The sequence below is a fragment of the Camelus ferus genome, chromosome 9 (genome assembly GCF_009834535.1).
Source record: "Camelus ferus isolate YT-003-E chromosome 9, BCGSAC_Cfer_1.0, whole genome shotgun sequence".
Taxonomy (NCBI): Eukaryota; Metazoa; Chordata; class Mammalia; order Artiodactyla; family Camelidae; genus Camelus; species Camelus ferus.
In genome coordinates, this window is record NC_045704.1 from 34,423,777 (window position 1) to 34,441,251 (window position 17,475).

The 17,475-nt window shown below is 42.9% G+C and overlaps 1 long non-coding RNA gene across 1 annotated transcript; it reads right to left on the minus strand.

Annotated features, from left to right (window-relative positions):
- Positions 1–5,561: 5,561 nt before the first annotated feature.
- LOC116665754 lies at positions 5,562–17,271 on the minus strand. The gene is made up of 3 exons (XR_004322416.1): positions 17,174–17,271; positions 15,649–15,802; positions 5,562–6,017 (listed from the first exon to the last, which is right to left on the minus strand). It is a non-coding gene; the product is annotated as an uncharacterized LOC116665754 (long non-coding RNA).
- Between the last annotated feature and the right edge of the window lie 204 nt (positions 17,272–17,475).

The window sequence follows — 17,475 nt, forward strand, 5'->3', positions numbered from 1 at the left end:
TTTCAGATCAGTAAAAGAAAGAACTGTCTAATATTGACTCCTCATAAAAATGGAATCTATTTATCACCGTCTTATGTAGGGCTTCTTCCCAGCAGATGCTCTTCAAGAAACTTTACAAATATTCTCTCACTTAATCCTCATAAAACCCTGTATGGCAGGGACAATTATTATGCACATTCTATGGATGGAGAAAGAAGGCAGAGAGGGTTTAAGGAGTTCATCCCAGATCATCCAGCAGTAGAGCTGGAATTCAAACATGATTGGGTTAAAGTCTTAATGACTCTGCAGTGAATAGAAACCTTTTGTCTTTTAGTAGAAACCTTATGATGTAGTAGATTCCCTGTTGCCAGAAATTTAAGCCAAGACTGGCCATTTTACCAAATGAGACAGGACATGTGAAAACACCAGGTATGGTATTTACAACGTACCAGATGCCCAGTCCATGGCAACCAACCTTTCAGAGGATTCCAGCATGGACCTGGGGAGCACTTAGTCTCTTAAGGCCCATTCCACCTGGTCTTGCTGTCAGCATCCCAAAAAAGCGCAAGTGTAACCTTGCACACTGGAGGTCTAGTCTGGCCAAGAGAAGGCACACAGCTTTAACAAGCACCACAGCACCGAGACAATGAAGCTTACATCACGTAGCGCCTGCCACGCGCCTGGTCCTGGCCTATGCACGTTGCCTACGTTAACTTGCTCAATCCTCCGACAACCTGACTCGGGTACTGTTATCATTTGTGGTTTACAGATGAGGAGACAGAGCCCAAAGAAGATTAGGCACCTTGTTAGAGTGACTTAATTGGAAGGACTTGGATAAGACCCAATTTGTTATCCAATGAGGCTGAAGTCACAGACTCAAATCTGACTCCCAAGGCCACCATCTAGTTTAAAATCGAAATAAAGTGGGCTAGGGGGTTAAGAGTCCAACAGAGTGACTCCTGGTGGAGAAGGTCAGAGATATCCAAGGACGATGTGTTCACCTGTGAGTGACGCAGGGAGGGGCCACCTTGGGCCAGCACCAAAGAGACTCTGTGCCTATTTTCAAGGAGCTCAAATCCAGGCAGGGAGGAAGAAGACATGGCAAAAATCTCCCAGAAAGGGGGGAGTGAGCGGTTGGTGCCATTACAGGGGGCAGTGGGACTTTGCTAGGCATTTCAGAAGTCTACCACACCCTTGGTCCACTTTCCTCCTTTTGACACCATTAGCAGCAAAGAACAAAGTCACCTTTACAAGTGGGGCTCTGAGCGGCCTCAGTAATTCATAGGGACCTTGTTACCCTGGAGAACCCGGAACACTTGATTTATTAGCTATAAATCCCACAAAAACATGCACATACATGAGACTTCCATCTCAGGAAAAGGAATCAGTAGCACCCCTCTTGTCAAGGAGCCCTGGTGGAGTGCTGGTGGTCAGGCGGGACGAGCAGAGCCTGTGAGTCTGGATACTCCCATCATCCCGCATTTGAGCACCACTGTGTGCTGTGCGCTGGGATCAGGTCTGAAGCTTGAGGTTTTAACCGGAGGCATGTCCGAGGCACCACGGAGCCCAGGGAGAAGTGACAGTCCCTCAGCTGCAAGGTCAGTGGAGGCAGGAGTCCGTCCTGTTCACCCTTCAGGGCCCCAGGACTCAGCAGTGCCTACTGCACAGAGTCAGCCAACAGTAAGTGTCTCCAGAACAGATGAATGAGAAGGTATGAGACCCTGGCCGAGGTCAACGTCTTCCTTGGTAGTATGAGGCCCCTACCACCATTCAGAAGGAGGCCTTGAGAAAGGATCCAGCATCTGACGTACAGGAGAGGCCTCCAGAAATGCCAGGCAGGACCCATTTCCTAGGGGAAGAATCCACTTTCTGAAAACGTACATATTCACCAGAGCCTCTGCGACAATAAAAAGAAAAACTTCGCAGTACAGGTTTTCATTTTTGTCTGTAATTCCCATCTTGCTCCCAACAAGCAAAGCAAAGCTTCCTCCTCCTCTAATGCCCACCCTGCTGCCTCACAGAGCACCCCCGGGTTTGCCCAGGGCTCCCCTTCCTCCTTTCGCCTCTTCAGCAGATGCAATAAAAACCTTTCACTGGTTGACAACGAAAAGGCAGCGCGCGGCCGCAACTGCTGGGTAATTCAGGAAGCCTCTTTCTCATTTTAATTGGTTTCCTAATTGGACTGTTTACGGGCTGTGCAACAGCCCGGGATAAAAAGGCCGAGCGGGCAATTATGTGCCTGGCATTCCTATCTGGCAGGAGTTAATAGTTTAATAACAAGAAGGAGAAACCCCCCAAAGTTCAGTAGAATGCCATGGTTTTGTTCTCAAGAAATACCTCAATGCAAAACGGTCCCCTCAGTCAGAAACGATGTTAGGCGGTGCTTGTCCAGTAGCAAGACGGTGCCTGATGAGTCTTCAGCTTCCTTTTTTGATTTAGTGGGGCGGCCCGAACGGGGGCTCTCTGGGGCCTGTCAGGTTTATAACTGTGCAGTCCCTCACTGGCTGGAGATAAGGGGGTACGCAGGGCCCTTGATGGGCCTGATTGATTCTCTGGGACGAAGGTTTGTCTTCCCTGGCGGGATGGATGGCTTCATTCCGTTAGATGAGGTCACCCAAGTCAAGGCAATAAAGCGTCTGATATTCACATGAAAGCCAAGGTTCAAAGCAGCCTCCCAAGGAAAGTCTCGGGGTGCCCCCACTCCCTCCACCCCAGGAGGAAACTGCATCGACGCTGAGACCCTTCTTCCCATGGCGGTTTATTCTGGAATGAAACTCGCCCCTCCTTCCCCAAGCAAACTGTGAAGCCAAACTGGAGGGTTTTAATTTATAAAAATTGGGGGGGGGGGCTGTGCAAAAAATGTGTCTGTGAAGACTTGGATACTTGACTGAAATAAGGTGAGTGACGTTATCCCAAAGGAAATCATACTCTAATTATTGCCACATCGTGGCAACTGAGTCCTTGGTTGTTTTAAACAAGCTCACAGGTCTCTTTCGACTCTGAAAGTCCCTGGTATCAATTTTCTGGTAGAGCAACAGCAGACTAATCCTGTAGATTAGAAGTAACTTTTTCATAATGCTGCTGTACTGAGATGGCATTATCTAAAGCAGTAACGCTAACGGAAGGTTTGGATTTGGGAAAGGACAGGAAAAAAAATTCTTTCCAATACAGGAATAAGAAAAGATGACCTCTGCCTATGACCGCAAATCAGAAACCTTTGCCCAAAGGGCAAAGTTCATTTATGATTTGAGTTTTGAACTGATCTGATTTGGCCCAGTTTTATGTGCTTTATGCACATCGGTTCGGCATTTGGCACTGGATGGTGGATTTGAGTAATTTGTTAACTTCCTCAAGCATTCCCAAGGGAAAAGGAGAAAAAGCTGATTTTTTTTTTCAAACTTACTTGACACAAATCCATCCTTTTCTAGATCTCATGAAGTTCAGCTTGCATACATCCCAAGTTGGAAAATGCTAGCCTAAAATAATTGCCTATTTTTCTAAGCTCTTCTGAGCCAACATTTATGGACACTTAACGCCTAGCATGTTTCAGGAGTTATGTTTGTGTTTGGGGAAGGACAAGATTTCTGCCCTAGGGGAACCCACCGTCTAGAAGACAAGATGACAGACATGTTGGTGCTGTGATGGGCGTAAGAATAACAGATTGTGGACACATAGAGGGGCAGGGGGATTCAACAACCCCTGGGGACACCCTGGGATATTTAAAAGAGGAGATGGGCTTGAAGTGTGGGCATTAAGGGGTGAGTAGAGACTGTTAAGCACAAAAAAAGGGGACAGAGACCTTGCAAGGAGAGGAAGCAGCCCGGCTCCCTCTACTTCCTCTGCTCCAGAAAGAATTAAATGGCATTTGGAATGCTAGAGGAGGCCTCAGACTTGCCTGTGAACTTTTCTCTCACAGAAAATGGCATTAAAAGAGATGCTAAGGGTATCTGTCCATGTGGGAAGGTAGCTTGTCAAACTCCACCCCCTTAGTTGCCTCTGGAAGTTGCTAATTGAGTTTTGCAGGGTCTTGGGCTCCACCCAGGGCAGATCTCACCACCAGTAGGGGCAAGGTTGCTCCCCATCATGACCCTATGTGGTGGCTTTAAAATAGGTCTGCACATTCACTGACGCTCCTGCTTTCAAACGGTGGAGTCTAATTTCCCTCCCCTTGAATGTGGGTCAGGCTTGATTTTAATGAATAGCAAGTGACAGATGGGATTATCTACGACTTTTGAGGTTAGTTCATAAAAAGGCTCTAGCTTCTGCCTAGTTCTCAGTTTCCCCCTGCCCCTCTGTCTCTCTGTCTCTGTATTCTCTCTCCCTTTCTTCTCTCTCTCCCTGTATGTGCTTCTCTGTTTCTGTGTGTGTGTGTGTATGCTTGTGTCTATCTGTCCCTCTCTTCCTAGCCTCCTCTTCCCACTGTGGACACTCGCTTTCGGAACCCAGCTGCCGTATTGTGAGGAAGTCCAGGCTACCTACCAAGGCCACGTGGTGGTGTTTCCCCAGATGCATCTAGCTCAGGTCTCAGCCAGTGCAATCATACATGGATGCATTAAAGCTACCCAAACTCTGCTGTACAGCCTGGTAGATGTGGTGGTCAGAAAGCAGGGAGTAGGGTATGCCAGACAATCCTATCTTTTTTTTTAACTCTTCTTGTAAGTTTCTCTTATTCTCTATGCCTCATGGGAAGAGAAACCACAGTAAAAATGCAAAAAAGAACAGCACATTGCTTTGGGGGCTTTGAGACCTAAGAGGGCTCAGGTCTGGAAAGTTACAAGGTTTTAGGTTACACAGAGATTTAAAAACCTTTCTAGTAGGTACCATGCAAACTCCATCAGTGCTCAAAACACAGCAGTGATCAAAAGTATTTAAAAAGGAGCCATGGAGACCTTCCTGGCTCTACCAGACCCTCCTCTGCTGAAACTTCTCAACCAGCAGGAAGTTTCTCTTGACTCAAGCCCAGTCGCTCCCCTGGAGGATTCATGACAAGGCGGCTCCAGTCTGGGCTGGAGAAGTCCTCACAATGCCCTCTGACAGTTTCAGAAGCTGTTCCACACAAGTCATGTGCTGGGTGAGGTTTGCACAAGGAATGGGGAAGCCATTCACCCTGAACTTCATGACCTTCCCACCCAGGCTGTCTTTCCACCGCAGGCGGGGTAAATGCTCCCTGAGGCACTGCCCCGTAGGGACGAGGCAAAGCTGTCCATTTTCAGTTTCAGGTTGGAAGAATCTTTCCCGATCTTTCTCTCTGGAGGAACGTAAATTGGGTGTACCTTTTCTTAAGCGCTTTAACATCCAGGGTTGGCACTGGGACGGTTTTCTTTTTGGCTATCAGTTTAAGCAGAAAGCTGAGTGAACTGGAAAGGTGATAGCCTAAGGCATTCTGGGAAAGGGAGGTTTTGTCTTCATTATCAGAGGACCTCCTGCCTGCCAGGCCCCGTGGAGCTCAGCCATGAGCCAGGGGATGCGGTCCATTGGTGGAGATGGATTGTAAATAAGTTATGACTCAGACTGTTTTTTTTTTTAATTGAACTATAGTTGATTTATAACATTGTATTAGTTTCTAGTGTACAGCACAGTGATTCAGTTATACATATATATTCTTTTTCATTATAGGTTATTACAAGTTATTGAATGTAGTTCCCTATGCCATCCAGTAGGACCTTGTTGTTTGTCACTGAAATCATTAATTACTGTGGCAGTAAGTGCTCCAGAGAAGTACGGGGATTCTGAGGGTTGATAATGGGGATCGAACCCACTTGGGGAGTCAGGATTCTGTACTCCCTTCCGTGGCTATTTCAGCCTTGTCTGAACTGGTACAAAAAGTCCCTCCCTGAGCTTCGTGGCAGCCTTAGGAGATGGGGGAGGGGGGAGGAAGTTTGTGGCCAGCCAGCTCCCTTTCTTTATAACCAGCATCCATATCACTCCCCAGAGGGTGCCTTCAGCAGGTGCATGAATCCTTTCTCTCACCCCCACTGCAGTCCACGCAAATCAAATCCTCAGAATGGCCAATATATTCTGCGCCAAGTCACAATAGCCTGTGAGAAGAAATGCAGAAACTCATAACTTCGAACGGAGGCTCTTTAGCATCCTATTAAAAATATTCAAAATATAAATCAAAATTCATGGGAATAAGTAATATTCAATTTCGAATTTATGGCATTTTCAAATAGGATGATTTCCTCAAGTGTGCAATAAATTTGGTTTTGTGGAATTGCACTTGCCACCTTATCATGACAGTTGCTTTATCTACACAGCCCACCAAAGCGGAGTCACTTTATAGAATCTAAATTCACAAATCAACTGTCGTCTTCACTTCACTGATTCATTGCTGATGGGCCTTTCACAAGGTAAAAAAAAAAAAAAAAAAAAAAAAATCCCTGCCGAGTTGACAAGAGTAATAAATGGGGAGGTGGGTGCTGCCCATCCATCCGCCGGCCTGCTGACCCACCGGGAGTGATACATGGCAGAATAAACTCATAAACCAGCCGCATCTTTCGACCTCTCGGAATAAATGGAAACAGAAGAGCGTTTATGATGATCGTTGTGTTTAAGGATTATGGTCTGACCAGAGGATTAGACAAATCCGAGGAGCACCTTGAAAACGGGAACCCAGACCAGGCCACTGAGAGTCCCAAATCCCAATATTTTAGAGAAGTTTTCCCTTCATCAGTTTTTACGACCCCTGCTGTCGTGTTGTTTAAGCAGGGGAAGAGAGCACTGGTGTAGGATGTGGAACAGGGAAGGGGCATCTGTGAGTCTGCAGACAGAACATTACAGAAACACTAAGAAGAAAGAAGGAGGGAAATTGACCAAATTAAAGGGTTTGAGCGGATAGGCTGCAGATATTTTCACAGCTGCCTGTGATAGCTCTTCTGTCAAATTTTAGCCTCAGATAAGGTAAGGAAAAGCCCTACTTTGCCAGTGTAAGAAATTACTATGGTTGGCAAATCCACAGCCCTTAAGTTTGTTCTTAAAAATGTAAAATTGTTTTTTATTTAACAAAAGCCAAAGCTTCAAAAACAAGTCCTCACTTGATTTAAGCGTGGCCCTTGCTTTATATACTGTTTTTTTAAAAAGCACAGTTTTTAGAATGGAAAAGCAATTTTCAGTTCTTAACTGACAATATTCAAAGCCAGATTCTTAATTATGTTTGAGAGAAAAGTAAGAAACAAGTTCAGGGCATCTTAGTCATGACACCAACACACGGATTTCAATTTTCTGAACTCAACTCTGGGACAGAAATAACATGTATGGATTCAAAATCACTAACAAGATTTTGACTATCAGTTAATACCGAGAAATAGACTTCTGCTTGTTTGTTTGAAGTACTCAACAGGAGGGACATATTTAATCAAAGGACAATTCTGACCTCAGGTTTAGAATCTCTACCCAGGTGCCCTATTGGTAAACTGAATGTGTTTTAAGGAATTATTTTTAATAGTAAAAATAATGCAACTTGTAAGTATAATTTTAATGGTTGCATAATTATCCATCAAATGGATGCATTAGGATTTAGTTGATCAGCATTTAGTTTATAATTATTGGATATTTAGGCAGCTTCTAGATTCTCAAATTATAAATAATTCTCTAATTAATAACTTCGTATTTGTGAAAAATGTACTCATTGACATTGAAACTTCAAAGCACTAGTTAAATAGCAAATTAAATATAGCTGAGGAGAGAATTAGTGACTTTTGAGATAGATCTGAGAAAGTTACTCAGAATGGACCATGGAGGCAGAGAAAGATGGACCACATGGTAGAGTGATGAGAAGACACAGAGGGTGAAATCAGAAGATCCAAATGCATCTGACTGGAGTTCCAGAGCTGAGTATAGGAAGAATGGGAGAAAACATCATGCATAAATTGTATACCCGAAGGTTGATGGTTTCCTAGAATTAAAAAAAAAAAACCATGAGACTCCATATAAAAGAAGCACATTAAATACTGGGAAGAATTAATTAAAGAAATCCGTACTCTTCCCCATGGTAATGAAAGTGCAGAATACCAAAGCCAAAGGAAAAATTCTAAAAGCAAATAGAGGGGGAAAAAAACTACAAGGAAAACAACAGGCTTATTGAAGCAATCAAAGCCAGGAAACAATAGGATAATTTCTTCAAGTTGTTAAAAAAAAAATTCTCAAAGTATATATACAACTGATTACTTAAAAGACGGGGTTACATGAAAGTTTTCAAAGACTAAGAGAGTTATTATTCACAGGTCCTTACTACTAAGGTATGGGGTGGAGAAAGAAGAAACTGACTCTAGAAGGAGTAAGTGGAATTCTAGAAGCATGGGGAACAAAACTGATACATTTTATACTTTATACAGACCATAGCCCATGACCACAATACAATTAAAGTTATAAAGAAAAAGTTGGTCTTAGTAAGTATTTGGAAATTAAACAAGAACAATGAAAGCAATCAAAACTTTCTATACAGCTATGGGTCAGAAAATAAATTATAATGAAAACAGTAAAATATTTATAACTGAAGGACAAAAGATTAGTTATCAAAACTCATGCTACAAAGATAAAACCATATTAAGTGGAATAATTATAGCCCTCAAGTCACATATAATAAAAGAATTAGTGAGCTAAGTCTCCAAGGCCTTATAAAATGAGCAAGACTAAAGACAGTAGGAAAAAAGAATAATAAAGAACAAAAATTAATAAAATAGACCCAGAGGAAAGATGCAACTTAACTCGTCTATACATTTATTAACTGGTGGAGTTAATATTTAAACTTGGCTTGGAGTCAAAGCTATATGCCCTTTCTGCCATCCCACGCTGTCTTGACTTGGTTGACAGACACTGTTATTTCTGACAGTGAATTCTGGCTGACTTCAATGGAAGGCTTTTGTGGAAATGAAATTTCTCTGAGCTGTCACCTTACCTCGTCTTTACTCTTAAGCAAATGGTGTGGAATAGTGGTCAGTAAACTTTTTCCTAAAGGATTAGATAGTAAATCGTTCAGGTTTGGGGGCCATATGGTCTCCGTTGCAGACAATACGCAAAGGAATGGGTGAGGCTATGTTCCAAGAAAACTTTCTTTAAGAAAATAGGCTGGACTTGGCCCCTGGGCCAGAGTTCGTGGACCTCCAATGTACAGGCTGAAGGAATGGCTTCAGGATTTGTGTTCACTGGGTTTAATCCAGGTTCTGCCATCTATTGGGCATGCAACCTTCAGAAAGATACTCAATTTCACTATGGAAAATTGGGAGAAGTTTGTTGCAAGGATTAAATAACTGACTATGAATGTTTAGAAACTTGCAAAATGAAAAGTATTATTGTGTGCTCCCATCTTCAAGATTTTTAAAATTAAAACAAGATGAGTTTAGCACAATGAACTTAAATTAAGACAAGCCTGGAGACTTTAAGATCTCAAAGGAAAGAGCATAGTTTTGGATCAGATCATACTGCCTGAGTGTCATTCATACTGAGTTTCTGAAAACACTCTTTATTAAGGTACTGAACCCAGTATATTTACTGGGTACCAACTCTGTGGCAGGCATGGGATGAGGATGCTAGTACCCTGCTGTGTTCTGAGGTTGAGGGAACACCCATTTTGGATATCACTGAAAAAAAATTTTTCAGACAAAACAATTATTTTAATTTAGTGCTTTTGTCTTTCAAAACCAATCCACTAAGAAGTGACTCTAAGGTCTTTAAGTACAATTCACATCTGAATTTGATGCCAATTGAGTTTGGTCATTATAGTTTAACCATCAGGGTATTAACTGAAGCACTAGAAAATACCTCTGGTCAGTTTCATTATCTAATGGCACTTGGATTTTCTAATGCATCTTAATAAGAGCTATTGCATATGCATAAACCAGTCTAGATTTTACAAGCAGCAGCTTATGCTGATTAAAAAAATTTTTTAACTGTTCACATTTCCCTTAGACTTCAAGTATACTTGTTTTTCCTATTAATTTTTCCAGATATGATTGTCCTTTAAAATAATGGCTGGATTTCATTTAAAATGATTAGTTTTTTGTTGTTGTTGTTTGTCTATAAAATTCATTGCTGTAAAAATTCTCTGCTGGCTTAATTTATGTATCCTAATTGAGTTCTCTAGTGTTTCTGAATACAAGAGATGCATTCCCCTAAATGTTACATAATTTCTCCAAAAATGGTAGCTTTATGCTAGACATAAGATTTTGTTTTCCTTGACTTGCTTTAAGAATTAACTGTACCATTTGCTAATTCAATTACTCAGTACTGACTCTAAAACTTTTGGTTTAAAACCTGATTTGATAAAAAGCCATCGGAAACGTTAGCTCACATTGTTCTTGGAGTGTGGGAACACTGATATTCCATGCTTGATACATGATCTGGATTCCACAAGATTTTATTTTTCCTTTAAACCATATTGAAGGCATGTTTTAAAATGAAAATATTTTAAGCTCTAATCATATCAATTTATTAACTACTGGCTGGGTTTGATTCAAATTTATAGGAGGAAAAAAAAAAAAGGAAACAAGAAATAACAAAGTCCTAACCTAACAGAAAGGAATTGTGAAAAGACCCCCTTTTTTTTTCAAAGTTGGCCCTTGTTCAAGGTACATATGGTCACATAATCTTTTAAAAAGCACAGTTCAAGTCTCGATTTAATTTTGTAATAGCATAAATGGAATTACACTGCTGATGAAGTTCAGTGCTTAAGCTTAAGCACACAGCAGGCTGGCTGAATGACCCTGACTCGGTGTACTTGGCTGTGGAGACAGCCCAGGGCACCTCCACTGTGCGCCTTCCCTGAACTAAATCACAGTCATCGGGCTGGATGGAATCCTTTATATTAATGGCATCCCAGTCACCTTGTAAACATGATCCTAATGCAAGGCTCATAACTACTTTACAGGAATGCATTATGTGCTCTGTTCCCCCTCTTTGTAATTTTTGGGGACCAGGGATTAGCTAATGGAAAAGCTTTGGCTCTCCTAGAAGAGTTCCAGGTTGAACTCTGGGTGGAGACGGGTAAACTTTCTAACATTCAAATCTGCCTACGCTCTGTAATTTTCTCAGTGTCTACCTTGAAGGCCAGTCTCCATATGGCTAATAAGGAACATAGGGGACCTGTGCAGAGCAGCCTCCATTCTTTTACTGAAGAGGCACCTAAAATATAAGTGGGTATCCTTGGCCCTGGCTCACACTCTAGGCAGCCAGAACTAGAAATGAGAGATGAACTCATCTGCTTTCAGTCACAGCCATTGGGGTCAACGCCATCCTTTGGTGTACAAATCACCAGGCTAGACTCCCTCCTGCTGCGACGCCGTTAACACATGCTTCAATGATGGTGCGTGTCACAGGGTCTTGGTGCTTCCTCTGTAGACTCAGAATTCTTCAAGGGACTGTGCTTTATTCTCTCTGTATTCTTGGCATCTCGGTCTGTTATATATTTAAAAATGGGACTATGACCCGAGGACTGTCTATGCACAAAGATAGATCTTGATGCTTTAGGTTTATTAACTCGTGGAGATTTGTTTTTCAGATGAGAAAACAGACTCAACAAAGTTACATCATCTCCCCAGGATCTCATAACCCGTAAGTGGCCACATGGGATTTGGACCCAAATCTGTCTCCCAAGTGCAAGCCCCTTGTATCCTATCCAGAAATGATGTGATGTACGGCAGAAAATGACACCTTCCTGCGGGAATTGTATTTGACGTACCACCATGAGACTTTGGAGAGCCACCACTGGCTGGGAGAACTCCTTGGCATTATCTACCCTCCAGGAATCTCAAATAACAGCCGAGTCCAAGAGCTTTCTCTCTGTTGATTTTCCAGTGGAGGTGGGTCCACGGCAGTGTGGTGCACCTTTTTGCCATTAGGCCTCAGAGCCATCAAAGATTAGCTCTGGGAATTTCAGTGGAGGAGGAAGAGAACACGGTGGCCTGGTTAATCAGAAAGCGTGCCAAGGTCCTTCCAGTAAGCCCCAAATAACTGCTAATGCAAGGCGGGCAGCAGCCCATGAGCCACTTAGCAATTGCGCTTTCCCCTCGCGGTGCTGAGGAAATCCAACGGTGGCCCATGCAGCAAGCCAACTGCCGGAAAGCCACTCACTGGTCACAGTGCCGCCCCCCGCCTGCCACCCTGCGTCCTGCTCTCTCCTCAGAAATCACTGACCTGCCCCTCAAAGTTGTGAGGTCAGTATTTGATCATTCAACCGCAACCAAGGATCATTCCAGCCAAGTACATGCTTACTGGGCATGCTTATAGCCCCAACCCCAACTCACACTGTCTGTGAAAAACCTAGATTTGTGGTGGTATTTCTGGTCTTTGAGACTGACATCACAAGATGGGTGGAGACCTCACAACTTGATGATTTGCTCTCATCCAGACAAAAGCCTTCTGGTCCAAATGAACCAGAGGAACTTACAGAGGAACTATTTTTGTGTTTCCAATGCTATTACTTCGCCTTTTTTTTTTTTAAACAATCAATGCTTGTATTCACTTTCTTAATCTTATAAAATAAAATCCTCTTCAATATTTAAAGCCATCTCTTTTCTATTTTAAATAAGATAATAAGAGGTAATCACTCATTGCGCCTCCCTTTTTGCTTTGGTTGGCAGGAAGCTCCAAACCAAAAAATTGTTTTTAATGGCTAACAAAAATTTCCCTTAGCTTAGACTGAGCCACCATACTCGTGACCTACCACTCCCTTATTACTCAGCTTTGATCTTTTTCTGTTCTTTTACTGTCTCTTTTCCTTTTGTGTAGGGGAAGCTATCCCTTTCTTTTCAAAAGGCAGAGGGGTATAAATTATTGAATCACTCTTAACCCCAATACACACTGCTGATATATATGGCCTTTCAGAAACAGTCTTTCCCTTCGCCCTGCCACTCTCCAATTCTCAAGTGCACATCCTTCACCAGAGCAGAAAACCACTGGCTGATTCTGTCCCTTGCATTTGGCCTCCAGCCTAGACCTCAGACACACAAGCTGAGTTGGGGCCCTTCTCTGGGTACCCAGGAGGAACAATATTATTGCAGCTACTAGCAGCTCCCCGGCCCCTCTCGCAGCCTCCTTTCCACAGGTTACAGGATCAAGATATTTTGATGGTTGCTATCGCTTATTCCGGTTGACATACAACCATCTGGGAATAGCATCTATTTTAATGTCTGAATTATTTTTCTCTAAAATTAATGGGCAAGATCCTAAAACTCTCCCTATGACAAAAGCCAATTTGACTAATCACAAATCAAACCCCTCCGAGCATAAACGAATCAGGTTTGAGCCACTTCGAGTTATTTTCCTTGTCTGATAAAACCATTATCACGTTTACAGCTTCGACAATGCTGAACCACATTCCTTTGATCATCTTACAAAATTAATTGATCTTGCTTATCTATTGTTCTGTTTTAAATCATTTAATTGAGGATATTAAGAGAAGTAATGGTAACAACTAAGGCATTTATTAGGTGCTGATGTTCAAACTTGCAACGTGATTTTCATGATCTGAATTTCTCTATCACCCAATTCTGTTCTTGTCGGAATTTACATATAGAGCACCTCCAGCCACACATAATTTTCTGTTGCTTAACGTTCTAAAGGACAGACATACACTGTGACAAATCACTGCAGCTATACTTAATTTTAATTATTCTTTTAAATCAGATAGATACCCTGCAGTGAAATTCTTATAATTAAATAGAAATTAAAAGTTTCTAAAAGCCTTAATTTCAACTTCAAATTTAAATGCAAATGAATGCATGGGAATTGGAAGAATTTCCCTCCCCCACCCTCATGCTATAAAATTATGAGGGAATTCTCTCAAAGTTTAGGTGGATCACGAAAGCTTATTTTGGCCCCAAAGAGGCCCTCAGGCTCCAAAGCCTATCCATTTTGCAATGCCTGGCCAATGACACTGACAGGTGTCCAAGAGAATTATTTTAGTTTGCGTTCTCCTAGAAGTAGACCCTGTGATGAGAATTCACGGGTAAGCTGTAGGGAAGTGGTCTTAGGTAACAGGATAGTAGAATGAGTAGGTAGTAGAGTGAGACAGGGGAAGGGAGGCAGCCAGCCAAAAACTGGTGCATTATTAAGCCAATCAAACTGGGGCTCCATCCTGCTGGAGAGTAGGGGGATCCAGTGTAGAACACACATGGGTCTCAGAGTTATCCTATCTGATGGGTGAGGGAGCTGGGGTATTTATCCACCACTCCCATCAGCCATTAATGTGAGCTACTTCTGAAAAGGGTCAACTCTCTGGCACTGAAGTCCTTGTGTGTGAGCTGAGTGGATGCTGTGGCCTGAGAAAGACCCCAGGCTGAGGGACACAGACGCTGCACATCTCTGAGGGTCCTGAAGTAATAAGACCCCAGGGGCACCAATGGCATCTGTTACAAGGCGCTGCATTCACTGGCTGAATGCAGCCTGCAGGTGTGTTTTAGTGGACCCACACCAAGATTTTGTTATTTTGGTTTTTTGTTTTTGTTTTTTTAATATTGGGAAGTTTTACCTGACAATTAGGATTTCTGTATCCTCTTGAAAATTTGGATCTAACTGAGCTAGGACATGACTGGAGACTTTGAAGTAAATCAACTAGCCAGTATTTGGTTAGTAAGTCATTTGTACCAAGTATTTACCCTGTGACAGGCACAAAAGACCCTAAGATTAGGTCCTCATCTTCCAGGAAGTGACAGATCATCCCGTGCAGCAAAGCTGTGTCAAGGCCTTATGTGTAGCTCAAAGGGAAGATGTTGCATGACCCATTGTCAGAGTCTTAGACGATTACACCAAGCTTCATTCTCCAGCTGCTCTCTGAGACAAATCTATTCTACATGCATACCCACCTTCTGACAATGGTAGCAAACACATATGGTCTACAGGGCACTGTTTTCAGTGCTGTGTATACACTCGGACTCACTGGATTCTCACAACAACCTACGGAGTAGGAACCATATTTCACATAGGGAAGTTGATGCTCAGCAAAGTTAAGTAACTTGCCCAAGGTAACACAGCAGGAGGCAATCTAAATGCAGATTCCAGAGGCAGGGCCCTTAACTAGAACTCCCTGCAGCAAACTCAAAAGTCTTCAGGACCAGGTAGGTTATGAGAGCAAGGAAGGGGACTCAGGTAAGGACTAGGGCACACTGGACATCACAGGATGGCTCAGCTCATGGGACCACCCACACCTCAGCTCCAGCCAACTGATGCCTTGTAGAAAGGAAAGAACATTTCCGTTATTAAGGGAAACCCATCAATTCATATTGTAATATAAAAATCTCCCAGATTTTAAACACTGCCAACTAATTTCATTGTACTTCAAATGCAATGCAGGCTGGACTCACATGTGTACGAGCTGTGGGTACCCGGCTTACAGGCCACACAAACATGGAGTGTGGTGAGCTGGCTTTCACCGTCATGCAGTCATGCACTAAGAGTGTGAACTTGTCACTTATCAGTGATGGCAGAGTTTCAAGTCTTGAAACCTACACGCAAAACCAAGGCTGTGATTGCAGAGGGACTCTACTCTTCTCTCGGTATGTTCAGTAATTAATTTTTGCGCATTCAATTTTTCATTCCCAATATCGTAAGCACCCAAAGGAGACTTGTGCCTGTAATTTGAGTGATTCTTTCATTCAATGAAAATTTATAGGCATCCACTCCACACCAGGTACTGCTGTAGACACTGGGGAAAGTCTCTGCCTTCGTGGGACTTACCTCTTAATTGGGAAGATGATGTCCACCACGCCTAGGAAAAAAGGAGTCAGGGCAGGTCCTGGATAGAGACACATTCAAAGAGCTGATGTCCCTCGGTGCTGAGTTCAATGTGACATGGCTTTGCAAGCTGCCCAGACCGCAATCCATTCCTGAACTAAAATCGGGAAACTGACAGTCATTTCTGGAGCCTCATTTCTCCTACTTGTAGCTGTAACCCAAACCAGATTGAATATAAGCCCTTGCACTTTCCCTGCTTCGTCCCTGCCTGCGTTTTGGAGCTGTACATGGCGGCTTTGATTGTTTCACTGAAAACGATTTGGCAGATGAAATATCTCCCCATAAATAGTGACAGTCCTTTAACCTATCATTTCAGGAAGAAGTCACCAGGAGATGTTAAGGGGGCACGTGTGTTATTCGACAAGAGTTACATCTGCTACAACAGCGGCGACCCAACCTTAAAGCTCATTGCCTGGTGCCATTTTGAACCCAGTGTGCTGGCGAGATGGCATTGGGGGTAATAGGAAACTTGATAGCTCAGAGCTGAAACACAAGACTGTACAGACGGCAAAACAGCAAAGCGGTTCCTTGCTGTGATTATGATCACAACCCTAACAGGGGACTCAGATCCTCATTTTGCTCCAGAGATGTGCTCATCACACGTTTCTGAGCTGTTCTGTGGCTGAGAGAGCCAAGACATTTCAACAGCACAGAGCACATCAAATTGAGTCTCTCCCACACCCCAGTTACCATCTTTGCAGAAGTAACACAAACTCAGGGACACTGCAATACAACCAGAGCCACAAGCCAAGGCATAATGTCTCAACTAAAAGGAATCTGAGGAAGTTTTGGTAAAAGCAAGTCGTCCTTCCTCATAGAAAATCCTAGATTGCGAACGTGGTACTGGGATAGGATAAAAAATTTAGAGTTCAAGTTTAAGCTCCATCTAAGCTGCATAAACAGAAGGCCCTTTTACTTGTTTTGTGATGTTGATTTCTTCTCCGGTGGCCATAGGATTGCGCAGGATACACAGCCTTAGCAAACATCTCCATTGGAGATCCATTTTACAGACAAGAGAAGTCACACCACAAACATCTCCTCCGTGCCCTGAGTGCTGAAGCCCAGAGAGGACTAAGACCTGGGTCTGGTGAGGAAGCATGAAGTGTCACTTCCACATACAGTAAAGACTGAACAGGATGGGGGGATGCCCACAGGTGAGTGACACTAACTCCAGGGATGCTGATGACACATCCAGTGTCCTCTGTCCGCAACCACATCCCATTCTCCTTTAAAAATGATTACTTATTTTTATTTATAGAGCCATTTCATTTCACTAATCTATCTAACATGGGCACTAGAAACATTAGTGTGTATGCTCCTGAGATTTATATCAGTTAGTTTTTTAGTTGTGACTGACAAAAAAAAAAAAAAAAAAAAAAAAAAAAAAAAAAAAAAACCTCAATCTGTTGAACAAACACATACTAACTTTTAAATGTGCTCTTACAGTTAAAAAAATTCAGATTACTACCTCAGGCACGGTTTGATCCAGTGGCTCAAGCAATGTCATTAGGACTCAACTGATTGCACTTCCCTCTGTGTTAGCTTTGCTCTCAGGTAGACTTTCTCCATGTGGTGCTTGGGGGAAGCTGCAGGCTCACTGTTCAGGCTCCAAGTGCTGCAGAAAGAAAGAGATTCTTTTTTCCAAGCAGCTTAAACAAAATCCCTAGGCCTGACTCTCACCGGCCCAACCTGAGGAACATGCCTATCTCTGAACCAATCACTGGGGCCAGAGAAATGTGATTATCTGATTGGCCAGATCAAAAGACAGGC